This window comes from Ctenocephalides felis, unplaced genomic scaffold (genome assembly GCF_003426905.1).
Source record: "Ctenocephalides felis isolate EL2017-DRISC unplaced genomic scaffold, ASM342690v1 CF-g0.4_SCAFFOLD_00845, whole genome shotgun sequence".
NCBI lineage: Eukaryota > Metazoa > Arthropoda > Insecta > Siphonaptera > Pulicidae > Ctenocephalides > Ctenocephalides felis.
Window position 1 is genome coordinate 30,084,709 of NW_020536999.1, and position 19,332 is coordinate 30,104,040.

The window sequence follows — 19,332 nt, forward strand, 5'->3', positions numbered from 1 at the left end:
CAAGTATATAGACGTTCTGGTTCCGTGTATGTGTTGCGGTCGCTACGCTTAAACAAAAGCGTAGACACGTAGACCGCGTTATGACGCTAGGATGTGGACTGGGTCGCAGCGGTAGCCGAACTCGCCTCTCGCAGCGCTCTCCGACTCATTTTGTGCATGTCTATTCAACGATTCAACATCACACGGCAGGCTGGATACGCTTCTACGGTTACATCTCTGACATCTCATCGTAGTGTAGTTAATTTGCCGGTCTGATTGTTCTGATCATGACAATTCACTAATGGTACTTGCCGATACGGTTATACATACAAGCCGTACATGTGGCCTTATATAAATTACATGACCGCTTGCACACATTTACCATCACATATATGCGTGTGTGTATATAGTTTTATTTTTATGACTTCTGCATATTGAACTTTCTAAATATTTATGCGCAACAGCAATATTATTAGATTGAAAACTAAAAAAACTTTAAATAGATCAACTGATCATCGATTCAAGACGCAAAAATCTATGTCAACCGTCAATATTGCATGTTTTTTTATTTTATTGATTAGTCGATCGTAACATAAAATGTTTAAATCTAAAAAAATTATCATAAAAAATGTTGATGTGAATTTTTCTATTTCTCAAATTACGCATACTATAACATCCTTGAAGTTCTCAAATATAACTTCAATGTATTCAGTACAAAAATTAAACTAATTTTGATTGTGGCTGATTTACAATAAATCGATTTCTACAATTCATAGAATTTCAAAAACAATTTCCGTAATTTCATTCCAAAAATGCTCACATAATTCCCAACGGCATGATTTAGTTTTATTGTCGAGTTTAACTGTTTTATGTGGTTCACTTTATCATTCAGCGCTTGACATTTCACACGTATAAATTACTTGAATTTTATTTTAGTACTCTATCTGAATATTACATTTGCAAAATCCAAATGAGTAAAATGAAAAAATCAGATAAACATAAATACTACATAAATAACGCCATCATCCTCAAACCTTGCGCACATGAAAATATAATTTTAAAACTGATGTGATTAACACAAAAATCTACACTGTATGTTGTATAAGTTAGTAATGCTATTGAATATTTAAATTTTTTAGTATATCTTGAAGGTATTAAATAAGAAGTTATGTCATGGAACGAGAGTATCTTTTCCGTCCACGTTCTTTATGCCAGATTTGATTGGCATAAGCGCTATCAAGCTTTAAAATGTAGAAAACGCTACGAGTGTCGCAGTAAGCAGTTCTATTGCTATCAGAACTTTAAAACGTGACTGGATTTAGTATATACATTCACAGTTAAAGATAAAAGTATAAACTCACTTAGAAATAAAACTAATAAAGCTTTATACGTATGATGTAGAATTCGTCAATTTTATTGCATGTAGGGCTTCAAGCTAATATATAATCTTGAATACACATAGCATGCATCTAAATAGTTTAATCAAAATATAATTCAAGTCAAATATTTTCTTATAACTATGTTTAATACTTCAAATATTTTCATATTTTGTATTTCTATTGCGGAAGTACGTGCAATTTATGGAAACGTAGCTTATGCTGCATTTATTGCAACGGGTCTTAAGATTTATGTTCCATGTGTGAACCATCACTTTGCCAAACTATTTTATTTGGAGCAACTTTATTAATAGCGCAAGATAAGAACGCTCTTGCGTTTTCTATAGTTTTCCATACTGCAAAATTCACATAATTCACAAGTATCAGTACAAAAAATTGCTTTGATAATGCACATATATCACAATTATTGCCCTGTGTTAAACTTGAATCTTTATAAATAGATACATTCAAATACATACTTTCAATGCGCAGTTTTTGGTAAAATATGTTCGACGTACAATTATAATGTCGACTAAATTTATCATTCTATGCAAAAGCTATTGATTTTCCAAAGTTTATATACCTATAGCTTTATTAATGGCAATAGATAAGAACCAAAAGACTGAACGTATAACATAAAAATGCTTAAAAATGATCGCAAAGTATGAACCGTAGTATCTCTTTACACATCAATAAATCAACAACGTCAAGATAACACGGAATTTTTACATAGGCGGTTGCCAGAATATATGAAGGAAGATTGGGCACTTAGTGCGGGCGGATAGAACTCACATAACTGTACGGAAAGCAACCCATCTAAAAGAATGATTTGCAAAATTCTAGTGGAAAAAGGTATCTAGTTAATTAATGAATTAAAGGGGGTATCTTAGGTCGTATAGAACACTTTTTTCAAGCAGTTTATTAAAACGTACTCTATATTCAAACTTTAAATATATCTAATATTATTTAATTAAATTTTTATGTTGTCGATTAAAATCTTTTTATTATACTTATATAATTTTTTTACGTATTTCCACATTTTTATTTATTTACTTTATTTCAGCCATCAGTTTTACAACATTGATTTCTTTAAATTCTTCTATAATTTCAGAAGTTTAACTCTTGATAAATATAATGCCAAAGACATGTTTCTAAAACTTGTTTTGGCCAAAAAATCGGAGAAGTTCTGATCTAATTTGGAAGCAGGCAAGATTACAAAAAGAAGTAAACTTCTAACAAGATAAGAATAGGGAAACGATTTTTTCTCACAAACTTTCCGCTTGTGAAATGAGCAACCGCACATACATCCTTTTGATTTTCTAATTCACGTACCTGACTCAAAACGATATCATAAATAATAGTTAACGACACGATAAATAACAGCTAATGTATTTTTAAGGCTTGGTCATAAATAACGTGACTTATAAATTGTTAAATATACACAGCTCTACAATTTCATGTTTAATTACACGATTTCATTCCCGGCAGCGTGAAAACGAGAAATTCAGAAATTCAACAAATTCGTTCGGAAGTATTACGTACTACACAATCAGTCTAGTTGATTTTATTTCAGTCAGTTTCATTAAATAAATGATTGTCGAGCTCTGCGGTTCATTTTAATCAATTTATTGTCGTCAAATACGAAATTTTTGTTTTCAATCATTCATTCAAAATGTTTAAACCCTTTTGTATAACAGATATTTAATTACACTCATTATCAAATATCTCTCTGACGCAATAGCGTGGCGTAACATTAATTTATAATATTAACAGAATTTAAATAGCTAGTTGTAATTATAAATTTTAATTAGGTTTAATTTATTATTTATTGCATTTTATATCCATTTCATTTGCAAATTGATATCTATTTGTGAGCCAGAAAATTTTATATAATCCATATTAACTAGAACTGATAATGTAGAACTGATTTTTGATAAAACGAAATTTATTTAGTGAATTAGTATAGTGCAATTTCCATATACAGAATTGAAACTTTGTATTACGGAAAATAAAATAAAGTTTTCTACCGTGTAAATTTTATCATATATTTGATTTTAAATAAAAAAGACATATCTCATAGGAGATAATCTCTTTAAATACGTTTACACCCAGCATAAAATAGTATTAATATTTATATATATATATATATATATATATATATATATATATATCTGTTGGTATATTTATTCTCGAATTGTATCTTCTGTTTGAGCAATCATCTTGCTTTTATTCTATATGGAGAACAGGAGAACTATATATAAAATTTGCTGGTAATTGGCTCTACATTTCTCGCAAACCGAGGAACATTTTCACTTTGATTCTCGCCTATTTTTATTCCTATGTTCAGTAGATTTTCCAGATTTATTTCAACTTTATATTACTATTGTTACCATTTTGCGCCAATTCCATACGATATTCCAGCGAATTGAATTCTAAACCTGTGCCAATCTCGGAGGCGGCTGGCTTCATGAACTCCGCATTTATAACATATATAGAACATGGAAGGTGTTCACGAAATCAAAAATGCTATCTCTTACATAAATTCAGGTCTAGCATAGGAGAATTATTTGGTTTTTAATATTGTTTATTTACAATCTGTATCTGTTTAAGTAAAATGTATTGATATATGTTAATATATATGCCTGATTTACATTTAATAATCAGAAACACAATTATGATTTATAATCACAATTGTTTCATTAAATTACAGTAATGAAAACTTATTGAACAAGCATAAGATATTTTCATATATTTAATATTTCTGAACTGCAATCTTTTTATGATGCATTATTTGTAATAATGCTAGAACGCCACTAATCGTTCTGTTTAATAATATAAACTTATTTAGTTATTTCTGACATAAATTATCTATGCTTAAATGTTTTTTTACATAGCTTAGCTATTTTTATAATAAAATGTGTCTCATATATCTTTCAGAATAACTCTTACCATCACTGCTCTTTATTCTTTTTGTATGTATTTTTCATTCCACTCTACTTTATTTGTTCTTAAGTAATTATAATAAATAAATTTTTGTGGTTCTGTGAAAGTTATTCAATAAGTCGCTAAATAATAATTGTTTGGTACTCTATTTAATGACTGATTTTGCAGATTGGCCCTGTTGTAAAAGAAGTTGATGAAAGCGAAAAAAATCACCAACATATTTTATAAGTTAATTACAAATGGAAGTAAAAGTTATTTTGCTCACCTGTGAACGGTGTTATAATATATTAATCAATTAGAAAAGTACTCCAAAATAAATTGAGGATACTGATGATTGTTTTTACTTCCAAATTGTGTTTCAACCCTTAACGAACGAGTGCCGGCATATTGCGGCATGACGTACCAAAAAGAATTTTGATCTTTTAAATATTGGTCAATAAGCAATATTAGAATTCCATTATATTCAAATACAATAAAGCAATATTAATTATGCAACTTTTCTCGCTTTGGAAATGAAACACTTAATTTCTTAAAAATCTATCGAATTACTAGGTAATGCGCTCTTTTGTTAAAGGTGAAGTTTATTAATTTTTTTATGAACTTTACATAGAAGTGTTCATTGCATTGAATAATTTAGCCTATAAATACGTTTACGTGTATCACCTTACCAAAGAGTGAAAATAAATGTTATGTTATTAATGTCTATTTATGTTACTTATTCCGATTCAGTGGTATAAATAAAGGCCCAAAACCATTAAAGTCACTTGAAAATTCCGATTGGTTGTGTTTGAACAAACTCAATTAACAGTTTTCCGACTTCGGGGAAGTAAAAGCTTTCCGTCGGTACATATGGCGATCGTAGAGGGGTACATAAGTGTATTGTGAAGTGGTACGTTATTCTCTCTTCCTTTTTGTCATATCAATTTCAGTTCAAAGGCTACTGGCGAAAGAACACGCCGTTTCTGTATTTATGTGTTCATATATATTACACCCACACCTGTATAAATATATACCAAGGTGGATTTTATTAGGATTTCAGAGTTGCATTTGTGCATTTCCTTGTCCTCACAAACTTTGGCATCTTTTTAATATTCTTCAATATGAAAATTATATGATAATTGTCAAAGAGAATAGCGTTTGAAAGTAAATTACCATAACGAAGTAATTGTGTAAGATTGAGTATTATTACAGCAATTGTAACTTACTTGAAAATTATGCATGTAGTAAGCACAAATTCATTCAGCACGTCAAAATGAGGATGGCTTCAATTTTAAATATTCAAAGAATGAAGAAATGAGTATATTATTCTGTAGCATAATATTTCCTCATTACAGTTTTCAAATTTATTATTAAATTGAACCTTATTGACGCTATTCATGCCATTCAGAAATACATCAGGGATAGTTTGAAAATTGAAAAATAATTTGCTTTACTAATTGAAAGTTCTGCTTTATTGTTTATTTATTGAGGATAATTCATAATTGGAGATAGATTCTATTTTATAACATTTCCACGAATTTATATGTATATATATAAATAGGTATGTTTTTATAATTTGATAATGGACAAATTTCCATGGATGTTTAATTCTCTATTGTGTAGTTTCCCATCAGTAAAGTTATTGACTTGTTAATGGCTTTTTAATAATATATATGACTGTATTTTAAATGTAAAATTGACAATGCGTTCACATTTAATATGCCAGTTTCAGATTTATCTCGCTGCCACAGTATTTTTCATATTATCCTCTCAAACCGGATTTGATTGATTGAAATTTAGATGCTTGTAATAAATAATATTATTAGTCTTTCACTTTACTGACTCAAGTAATTTATCATTTCTGTTCAAAATTCGTTCCTGCTCTCAATTCGCACGTATTGGTATATTCTTCGCATGCGACAACTGTTGCATTATAGAAACTAGAAAATTCCCTTTCAAAATCGAACCACTCTACGGATATTGATTTTGGCTGTGCAAATAAATGATTGACGCGCAACGAAAATAACAAAAAACATTTTCTGTTTTTTGAAGGGATTTACAATACCGAATGAATACATTGCGGATACTGTTATTTTTGGCAAAAACATTCATTCCTTTATAATACGCGAATAATGCAGCGTGAAAATAAAATATCAAATTTCCAAAATTTTATAGATAATATGCGAAACTTTGGAGGTTGAACTAATAAAGCTTGTGTAAAATACTCAGTGAATTTTATCAATGCAATATGATATTTGTAAAAGCATTATTATAAATTTTTGATCAAATGCAAAATTTAGTACGGCGGTTCATATTAGACAAATCGTTTGAAATAAATTACAAAATAAAACAAATACAATAATTTATGGATAATGATTTTAAATCATATAATGCAGTATTCGATATTTGGAATAACTAGAATATACTTTAATTTTGAATAAAACACTTCATATATTTTGGCATTTTAAATCAAAACTATTAAATTTTATTTTTTTAACCTTGTTATAACATTCAGCCTATAATATATCATTCAATTTTCTACACATTCATTGAGAAATAACAATCTTTTGTTATCGTATTCTTATATATTGAATTTTTACATATTTTTTTACGTAAAATTATTTTAGAACAATTTTTTACTACCATGTTAAAAAATCGTTTTTTTAACAAGTGCCAAGATATGATTTTGATATTTATGCTGCTATTTTGACTGTCGTAGTAAATTATTGATTTTGATAGATCCATAGTTAGATAGATGAATAGATCTGTAATAAATGATTGATTTCAAAATATAAAATATTAAAGTATTTGATAAATTATATAATATGTGTAATGTAATATATGTGTGTTTATGTATGTATGTGTTATTATTATGCTTATGACATTGGTTTGTAACACATTTCATTACTAAATAGTATAGGAGTATATAAATATATAGTATACGATAAGTTAATGGGCGCCAAGTACGAGTTTATATTTGTTTTTGAATGTAGTCATTAATGAGATTGATTTTGCGCATCGGGCTGGCTTCCGACCCTCTGCAGCAACGCTTTCTCACCTTGTCACATGCCACACCTTGCTGTAACTGTAGCACTGCAACTTGCTTACTGATAAATTACCTAAAAGCTTTTGTCAATTGGGTGAAATGTCAGTTCAAGGAAATGTCGGTTCAGGAAATTACTAAATCATATATGTAATGTGAAATTCAGCATTTAGAAATATTAATAATGCACGGGTTATATGCCTTTGGAAAATTTAATAGTAAATAGAAATATAAATAGTTATAACTATTCATCGTTCTATTTACTATTAAAATTTTCAATAACTATAGTTATATCTTAAAATAAGGTCTTAATTCATTTGATGCATTTCCTATGAATTTTAAATTATTAGCGTGATTCTGCAATTTTAAAACTGCATCTGCATGAATTACAATGAGAAAATTTATCTGACTATGTAGCTTTGCACTGTGCTAAACCAAAGCATATATGTCTTCATTAATTTTCATTCCAATATTTGTATTATCGCATATGACGTTCTCCGGCCAGCCCTTAATTGCTTGATGATATAATGTATATTCTCTAATGAACTCTTCGGTCATTATAGACACGGGTCACTCTAATACACGAGATTAATTCATTGTTAATTCATCATTTAAAATGACCTGTCATCGGCATTACATGGCCCTGATGTTTGCAGTTTGGTAATGGCGGCTTTTGCCATTCTACGTGTAGTTCCACTATAATTAACCCATTTGTTCGTCGTAGCGAATTATACCTGTAATTACGTATTTATATTGATACACTGTATATGAAATTATCATTTTCTTATGCCTTATATAAACAAATGAAAATATTATTTATAATAACAGTTTTTACTTTCTATTGAATTGAATAAAAAAGATTCAAATAACAAAGACTAGGAGTATTCTCAAATGATGTTTAGTTCAGTAAACATAATTTCCTTACTAGTTTCCTTAGTTACTACTAGTTTTCTGAAGAAATTTCATTATTCTATTAATCGGAATGGTTAAACGAAATATTTTATCGTCAGAAAAGTAAACATATTTACAAAGAATGTTTTTGTGATCAAAACTCTTTGCAAAGTTTGAAGATAAACATTTTCAATAAAATGCTAACTCTTCAGATTTGATTTAATTCATAATGTCATAAAATGTCAAAGCTTCTCTCACAAATAAATACTAATAGTTTTCCAAAATAATCGTCAAAAAATAAACTGATAATAATAAATAGATAAAATAAAAAAAATATTTTTATAAAGAATGTTTGTGATAAAAAAAATTATTTACTTTGATTCTTTTGCCATATATATATATATATATATATATATATATATATATATGCTAGAAGTTCATTCAACAGCTTAGTAAAGCATAAGTTTGCAGACTGTAAAATATGGACTCGCCAGTGAATTTACCTCCAGTTATGCTATGAGCTTATATAGGTACCCCGAATGACACAAACGCATAACTCATGTCTGATTTCTGTTATGCGTTGGAAATGCTAAATACAAATTGTTTACAATATAAATTGGAATTCCAGCATTCTACGTTGGCTAAACTTGTACAATTTAAATCGTTCGAGCAATTTAATTAGAAATTATAAAACAACCATTAAATTTTGAATGAATTATACGTCACATCGATATACTGATGGGTGTCCTGATGAAGTCAATGTTTAGCAACGCGCATTTGCATGTAAAATATTCTGCAAAACAATCATTTTTGTAATTAAATCTAATTTATATATATATATATATATATATATATATATATATATATATATATATATATATATATATATATATATGGTGTGTGTTCGCAAAGTTTCATATTGATGAACATATATGAATAGGCGTGTTTTGCAATATCCCATCAATGATACATGTTCATATTATGCATAAACGTGTTCAATATATATTGAATAATGCATTGTTTGTCCAATGTAATGCAATGTGTTATGGCTAAAATAATGTACACCTGACATAATTCAAATTAATTGAATAGCCTTCAATAAATATTGCTCCCATAAATTCTACGTTTCTGCGAATATACTTAAAATATCTCGTAAAGATTCTGTTACATGTTTTACACACACACATATATAAATATATATATATATATATGTATGTATATATTTATATATTATATCAACCGTTTTTGTATCTTCAAATATGATAATCTTGTTTTCCGAGTTACATTGTATTCCTTATCAAGCTGTACTTCTCTCTTTTGCGTTGACATCCATTGTATAATATCTTGATATTATTCCTGCATAATCAGAATGATATTTATAAATTGATTTTTTAATGAAATGCGTAAAATATTTCTAATATTGTTTTTATTGTATATTGACGGCAATAATAAATTCATAAGAATAATTTTCATTATTTTTTATGTGATTTTAGAATATGTTATAATTTAAATTATGAGGTTGAAACTTTCAAATTTCCCTTAGTTGTGTGTGTTGTTTTCAAGTATCATTTTATATTTATGCATGTATATACATAGTACGTGTACGAAACAATGAAGTCAAAATATGTCAAATATGAAATGTTGCAACCTTGCACCTGCAAAGTTATTCGTATAAAAAACGTATGGAGCGTGATAACCATCTACAACCTCCGCCATCTACAAGAACATATAGTTTGTGACTTCTAATAAACTTGTGCATTTCAAAACAACGCCAAAATGATATTTCCATAAAAATTATATATATATATATATATATAACTATAAATCTGTGTATACATTGTAATCTTTTTTGTATTTATATACATGTATATGCTTATATATATTTATATGCCATCATCATCAATCAGTTTTATAAAACCATTCCCAACATACATATTTATATTCGCATGTAAGGAAACCTACTCGACATTGTCGGGTTTTTCTATATTCCTCTTTGCCGTGTACATTGATGCATACAAATGTCGAATAAAAAGTATACTTATATATTTATACATATACGTTTCTAAGCGCATGCTTATATTATTGATATAAATAAATATCAATATTTATGAAGTGAAAAAAATTCAATGATACTTATAAAAGTACAGAAAGTAGTACGATGCATTTGAAATGAGAAAGTTTTATGTATTTTTATTACATGTAATAATTAAAATATAAAATGCCTTTAGTGAATAATACTGGATAGGATATATTTATTTATTAATTTTTATTACTACCTTATTCGGGAATTGGTAAAATCAATATATTACATTCTATGATAATAAACACAAATTTTTAAGGAATACCAACAAATGCGCTAAGATTTCGTATTAATAATTATTTTAAATTATTAAGGCTGATAAATAAATGTGAAAACAATAATATCAACAGATTTAATATTAGCTAATATAATTTTTTTTGAAAAATGGTCCCAACAATGTGTATAATGAATTTTTGGCAGTTATCTATATATATATTCACAGTTTTTTTCCCGAAATCAATAAAAGGCACGCAGTGTCTTATATATAGATCAAATCTGATGTTATCAGAAGAACCTTTTTTGCTTTCGCCGTTATCTGACGATTATTGTAACTGCCGACCGACCCGATAAAACACTAGCGGCTCGACCGACGGTGGGACGTAAAACTAACAAATATTACACAATTCCAGAGTACAGCTTTCGAATGTCCTCTTAAAGGACCTTTTTTTGAGATGCTCACTCAAGATACGACGCGAAATATATCAGAGTGGACGCGATGTAGGACAGTTTTTCTTTTCTGAGTTTCCTGTTTATACAGACATGCTTTTTAGCATACGATCACATTTCGACAAAAGAATGCATAATATATATATATATGTTTATATATATATATATATATATATATATATACAAATAAATAAATATGTATTAATTAAAGGGCTAGTAAAATAAAATCAATACAAAATACTGAATCAATACAGTAATAAAATAAAATAAAAATGTAATACATGAATTAAATATGAATAGTATATGCCAATTATTCATGCGAGAAACTTAAAAAAAAGAAAAATGTATACAAAAACATTGTTACAAAATTATAGCTTTTAATACAGTCTTTGTTGCTGATTAAAAGGCTTGACAAACCTTTCGTTTTTGTCAATTTGGGCCAGGATTGAACGGACTCTTGATCGCCAAAAAGTAGCCAAAAGTACCTATATGTAATTTATTTGTTCAGTTTTTGTAAAAAAAATAAATCTTATTTATAAGTAAAAAAAATAATTTTTATATAGTTTATAAGAAAAGAATAACAACTACGTTTATCATTCATTAACTCTAGAAAAAGTTAATAAGATTCATTCAAAAGAATTGAGGTTTTTCAAATTATTTATATATTTGAAAATGATCTAATCCTTTTTAGTTATATTATTATATAAACATGAAGGATGATAACTATTACTAAAATTGAACAGATTAAAGCTAAACTCTCATTCCAAAAAATACATTTTTTTATTATTTTACATATACATATTGAAATTATTTAAAAAATATATTACAAAGTCAAGTTTTGTTCGTTTTGTGCTGATTCATATGGTGCTAATGGTGAATTATTTTCAAACTTTTGTTATTACATGCTACATGCATATTAGCGTTTATATTTTTTAATTCTCCAAACTTTTGTTTCAATGTTCATCAATAATCTATCAGTGCTCTCCCATCGCTTAGGTTTTGCCTACGCGCAGAACACTAACTATGGATGTCTGTCATGAAAGCACGCATGAATATACATGCCATCTAAGTATGTGTTATATGGAAAAAACGTGTATTTTCTGACAATTTATCTGTGTTATTCACGACTCATAAATCATAGCAAATAAAAAAGCGTTTCGATATTTACACGATCATCCCGACAAATCTGCACGATATCTCGCATCGTAAGTACATATTTGCATGTCACATACATACTACGCCAAGTTGGCTGCCTCGAATGCTATACAAACGTGGACAGATCTTGTTTTACTATCGAAATTGCTGTATCGTCTTTCACCGACGTACATTTCCGTATCACTCGTACACCTGCTGGTAAAGTGATTGTCAAATGATAAACATTATTGTTTTACAAGTTTTAAATCGACTCACGATCTGTAATTTCAACTCGCTCAGCTGTAATTTAATCCAAACAACATGCTTCTGAAAAATTGCGATTCAATAAATCGTAATTATTTTGCTTTTATTAGTTAAAAATAAAACATAAAGTAAACTTTTCATTTCGAATGCACTATTTTTTTCTTAATATTCATCTTCTTAGCATTACTTACAGATAACTTACAATGAAAAAACAGCTCACATCAAATGATATTAAAATGATGTGACATTTAATCATAACGAACGTACTTATACTTACATCTATAAATCCAAGAATTACCAAATAATTTTTTTAGTGGATGCATATATTTTTAGTGGGTATTTGTCATTTCAATACAGTAATAAAATGAACTAAAAAAAGTAGTTTCAGTGAATTTTGAAAAGAGAAAACGCAGTCTATTAAGTTCAAAAAAAAAATAATAATAATATATCTTTCTGAGTATGTGTATATATTATATACATTATTGTATGTGTGATATATGTGTGTGTATGTGTATAAATGTGTATATTTATATATATGTATATTAGGGTGGTCCTTAAAATGGTCATTGTTGAATTTCCTTGCTCTCAGGGGCTCAAATGGTTCCAAATAGATAAAAAACAATTCTCTGAAAGTTTTAGCTCTTAATATTAACGTTCAGATAGAGCGCAATTCAATCAAAGTTTGTATGGAAAATGCTTGGCAAAAATTTTAAAAATTTAAAAAAAATGTTTTAGGTATAACTTAGCGACAAATGAATGAGTATTATTTATTCATTTGTTCGCTAAATTACATCTAAAAAACATTTTTAAAATTTTTGAAAAAATTTCCATGCTATTTCTATACAAAACATTGATTGAATTGCGCTCTATCTAAACGTTAATATTAAGAGCTAAAACTTTCAGAAAATTGTTTTTTATCTATTTGGAACCATTTGAACCCCTGGGAGCAAGGAAATTCGAAAATGACCATTTTAAGGACCACCTTAATGTATATATTATATAATTATTTCTTACAAGTCATGAGAAGTCCTATATTAGCTCCAGCCAAATATCAACGGCATATAAGCTGTTCATATCTTAAACTCTGTCAAACAAACGAAGTTCAACGCCAGTAAGAAAATGTTTGTAGATGGGTTTGTGGTTTTCGGGATGGTTTCCTGGAACCCCTAGTTTGAAGACCGCAGTTCTCCACCAGCACAATAATAACGTGGAGAGAAACACTAGGCAGCAGCATGCCACTCGGCATTATTGCGAGTCAAAGCATTTTACTGCGGCTTGCAGCATCACTGCGATGCAGGTTTCCGACGGTTGTCCGTGAGATATGGCATTTGAAAATATTTAAAATCTCCAGATGCAAGAAAAAACCATACAGTGGATGCGGTCAGAAATGAATGCTTTGTTGAAGGAGAAAAGGGGAATTGGTATCGTACAAGGCATTGATATAAAGTTGTAAATAATAATAATTAAATGCGAAGTTTATAAAGTAATTATGAAAAATACATAATATAATCTGAGAAAAAAATGATCTATTATTATCGGTTGTAACTTTAGAGAATTTTGTTAATATTAACAAACATATCACTTGAAACGAACTCTCCATTCAGTTGTTTCCGATCTACTTTTTTCTGATATCATTTGGATATATTTTATATTTCTGATACTTTTTTAAATAAGATCAGTATATCAACCTTTAGATATTATTTGAATTATTATTGTTATTATATTAGCCGTATAATTAATCTTCATTGTTTGATGTTAAAAGAAATTAAAATTTTTATGTGTGTGAAAGTGTACTTATTAACTACTTTGACTTTTGACTTTAGACATTTTTGATTTTGTGAGCAATTAAACTGTTACCTCATTAAAAACATTCGTTTTTGACACAGCGCAGGGCAATTATCCAAGCACTGATATCAAAATGAACAACTTGTAATAAAAATGTTGCTGGAAAATTTATAGTTTGACAGTTGTGAGTAACACGTTCTCTGACTGTTATATTTCTTATTGCATTCTACGTTTACAAAGAATTCTGTGCGGTATGCCGGTGTGCTGTACATGTTTTGAAAATACGAATATTTATTTGGTACAGAGAAAAAGTATATACATCATATTTTTATTCTAAAACTGTATGGAAATGTACCTACTCCAACCTTTTCACATATAAACTGAGAGCAGACTCAATGGTTTTTAATATTTTTTATTACTCTGTATGCTTCATGGATTGTTCTCGACAAAAGAGCAGCTTCATAAAGCGTGGTAAATATTGCAATCAGGTATATATATATATATATATATATATATATATATATTTATACACCTTTATATAAATTTGTGTATATATAATACTCCGTTATATACCTAAAACACTTGAAATGTGAACGAGATGCGCCAAAGATAATTTCATTCTGCATCACATGTTATCATGCATTGCCCGCGGCGACTAACTGGGAGCTTTAAAGCTTGCTCGACATTTATAAAGCTTAACTTTGTAAAGCTCCTCATTTGAGCGTACGTTTATACATTGAATGCACATTTGAAAATTCTCTGCATATTCAAATATGAAAACGTCGGGCAATTTTATTGCTGGAATTACAGTCAGGAGGAATTAACGAAAATTATGAACGCGTACAGCTAGTGTAATATTTATTTTAAATTTCAAATACATACACACACACACACACATATATATATATATATATATATATATATATATATATATATATATATTGAAAGAGGGAAGAGAAGCCAGATATTAAAAACATTCACATTTTATTCATTTTATCATCTGAATTATTTTAAAATTAAACGCATTATAAATTATAAAGATTAAAGATATATTAATTAATATAATATTATATTAATTATTAAACATGCAGCATTTGTAGATATATTCTATGAATTTTAACAAATGTAAGCGATATATTAAAACGAATTGCAAATTTAATGAGTTTCTTTTTCATTAAATAAATAGAATTTATATTATTATCAAGCTATTTTCCAATATAGCTTAGGCAATAGCTACATTAAAGCTGTAAATGTGGCTTGATGGACTACATGTCCTTAACTAAATAAATATTATTTCTCTATTTTAAAGATAATTAAATATATACTACTTTAAAAAACAATATTATTAGTTTCATAAAACAATTCCTAAACATTTAGCTAAGGTACAATATAAATATACAAAGCTATATTGTTTGTTCCTATTCTGAAGTTTAGTGTATTTTCTGAGTGGTACTTCCTGCACTTTCATTGCTGTAATTTATTGAATGTCTATGATAATTTGCGTATGTTCGGTTTATTTTTCTGTATTTCATTTAAAGAAAATTATAAGACTTAATTTAATATTTGAGTTTTAATAAATTTGAATAATATCGAGTCTCAGGTTCATTTATGAATGTAGATCTGTAGGTCTGAAATATAGTGTGGCGTACTAAGAGCTCCAATCCTATAAAATCTTATGAGCATATGACGTAATCTACCGGATATGGGAATGCTTCACGTCTAAGCATTTTAAACGAATGTCAAACATTTTAACTGAAAATACTTTCATTTCTCAGTTTTAATATTATTTAATTAGATAAAATTTTCAAATGCATTTTTTAATGTAGCCATATGTAATTCGCCGTAAGGCAAAAATGATTTACAAACATTTAATTGACAAACATTTTTTACGAATTTAATTGTAAATAATGCATTTGTTTATTTTTGTGTGAACAATTTATTATATAACAAATACTACTATATTGCGATTGTTAATTTTCACGTAGTTTTATTATGTTTAGTATGCATCTAGTATGCATTCAGTATGCATTTTTTAAATTAGGTATATAAATTTGATAAAAAAAATACATTGATTGTATAGACCGCAAATATATTTACCATTTTATTAACATAATATTTAATATATTACTTTCGCGTCATAATAATTATATTTACAACATGAACTGTTATTTTTCATTCCAATTTCACCATTTTGTGTCTTGAATAATTTTTATATTTTTTATTGAATCATACAGAATTTATTGATAGGAGCAAATAAAAATAAACTATAATTCAATATTCTCATTAGATAGTGTTTGTATTCGATTGCGGCTTTAAAATTCCATAAATATATTGTATTTTGCTATGCTTTTGAGAGCAGCATTGTTATTTATCATAATCGATTTATTCCATATACACTTTGTTCGTTCGGTCATGAACAAACTGTATGCAGTTCATTAATAAAATCGCACCCACTTGTTGTGCAATCAATCAATATTTCGGTTTGCATATTGCAATAGCTGGAAAAGCAACATATATTAAAAGCTTTTGATCAATTGAATTTGTTTTGGAAATTGTTCATTTATATTGCAAATTTCATAATATGCTTTGGTAAATATAGATTTTTGTATTAAAGCAAAATTATATCTGATGATGTTTGAGCAGAACTTTTTTTACTTGTGATTTTCTGAGAAAATATGAGCGCATTTGAGAAGGTATGTCGTCACGGCAACTGCTTCGTGAACTTCTTACATCATATAGAGTATGAGCTAGCTTATATATTTTGAATTTCAAATTAAAATTTAATTTGTTCAAGAATTTTTATTTTCAAATGAATAATTGTAAAAATCATTCCATTTTTCATATGCGGTAGATGAAATAAATATGTTTTATTTCAAATTAATTAGTCTGTAATTGCTTACTAAACATTTCACAATTTTGAATACTCAAAATTATATGAACAAAGGAATATACAAATATGAAAAATATGAATAATAAATATGAAGAAATCATAAACAAAGAAATATTCAAAATTGTCAAATATAAATTCTGCGTATTAACATTGTAACTCTATTAGATACCTGCATATTACTATGTTATCAAGCGATTCGTCAAACATAATTATATACATTTTATCAAAAGCAATATTATTGATTAAAGATTTGCTATGTGACAGCTAATTCAAAATCTACTTTTTATAATAACTAGATTATATTTAAGATGAATTTCTAACCAAACAAATGTGAAAACAAATTGATATATTTCATTTATAAACTATTGAAATAATATAAGTATATGCACTAACAATATACGTTTTAAAAAGAATATCGATCATATATATTATAACTGTAAAAAGAATATCGATCATATATAATAGCACTATTTTTGGTCCACAAATTTGCTCTCTAATCTTATTATACGATTAAAAGAATATAAATTAAATGAGTAACAGTGTGAAAATAAAACAATTGGGTGCATTTAGGTATTTTACTCTTGTAGATTCATGAATCATAATTATGTTCGTTGAATTTTATAAAAGTGATCAGAAAACCTTATTTTTTTACATTTATGTTTACTTCATAACTCATTTTAGTCCATTTTAGGCCTGTAAACCAGGTCTGGTACCACAATGACTTCCGACCCTGGGTCTACCACGTTCGTTCGCAGCAATGACGTAGCAACGTAGCGATAAACGTAGCTATGATGGTGTTCATGTAGACGATATATTATCGGGCATAGATATTAATGCTATTTGCTACGAGGAGGTACATTACAAAGATTCTTCGCTGTATATAGCTATCTATCTATCTTGTACCGCACGACCCCAGTATTGACTATCGAATCTCTATCGGAAACATCGTTCACTTCGCTGCACGCATAACGTCGTGTATAATATTTTATATTTTTATATAAATATAAATATATTCATTATTATGCTTATATATATATATTCATTATTATGCTTATATATATATATATATATATATATATAAAAGAGGATCGCCTTATGTGCTACCACTTATAACTCACGAACGGCTGAACCGATTTAGATGAAAATTGGCAGGGAGGTAGTTTAGAGCCAGGAGAAGGACTTAGGATACTTTTTATCCCTTTATTTCATTCTAATTCAAAATTAATTATTTATAAACAATCCATGTAGTTCATTCAATCTATGATACCATCAATGATTTCATCCATGACATTTACATTCGATTGTCAACTGTCATTCGGTGTTTCTGTTTTGATACAAATATATTAATATGCATTTCTTAATGACCATTATTTGAAAATTATTACGTGAATAATATAAATATTTTAATCGCCACGGAAAATTAATACAAAGTGGCAAATAAATTAATTCTTAATAATAGCAAGCGATGCTAGATGGACGATGGGGAAATTTATTTCTTGAAAATGGAAATGTAATTATTTATATAATTAGGTATTTATGTATATTTGTTTATACGTCTTTAAATAGAGTATTTGAGGTGTTTATATTATATATCAGCAATAAGTATAATCATCAACAAATTAATGAAAAAAATATTCTGAAATATAGTTTCTTGACATAACCTCAAAATTTGTAATAAAAATGAAAATAGTTATACATTAATTGTTGTTAATTTGTAATTTCTTTATACATATCTTATAAAATGTTTCAGGTGTTTACAACTAATTGGCATATATATATTATCAGCAAATGTGCTTTGATTCGACAATAAAAAGGTCTAATTGAAGTAATCGACTACCTTAAGTTAACTATAGTGATAGAATATTAGTTTTTGGTTCTCATATATTATAACCAGCTATAAACCTCACGAGCCCCAGACCTTTCCAGCGAATGCAAAATTGTCGAATTCGGTTTGTGCATTCTGGAGATATATCGTCAGAACTTATAACTCAAGAAGGCTGAACCGATTTAACTGAAAATTGGCTTTGGTAAAGTTGGTAAAAGTTGGTTCAGAGCCAGGAGAAGGACATAGGATACCTTTTATCCCGTTCGACTTGGAATAACAATAAGCAAATGGACAGCTATGTAATCACGTATGGATGACAATTCAATATTTGTAAGGAATTAATAATAAAATATTTATTTTAAATAAATAATTAACAATTATAATATAATGATAGTGCCATTGCCCATTTGTATAAACAGTGAAGCGAACTATGTATAACTCAGTATGGTTGACAAATCATATTTTGATCAAACACAA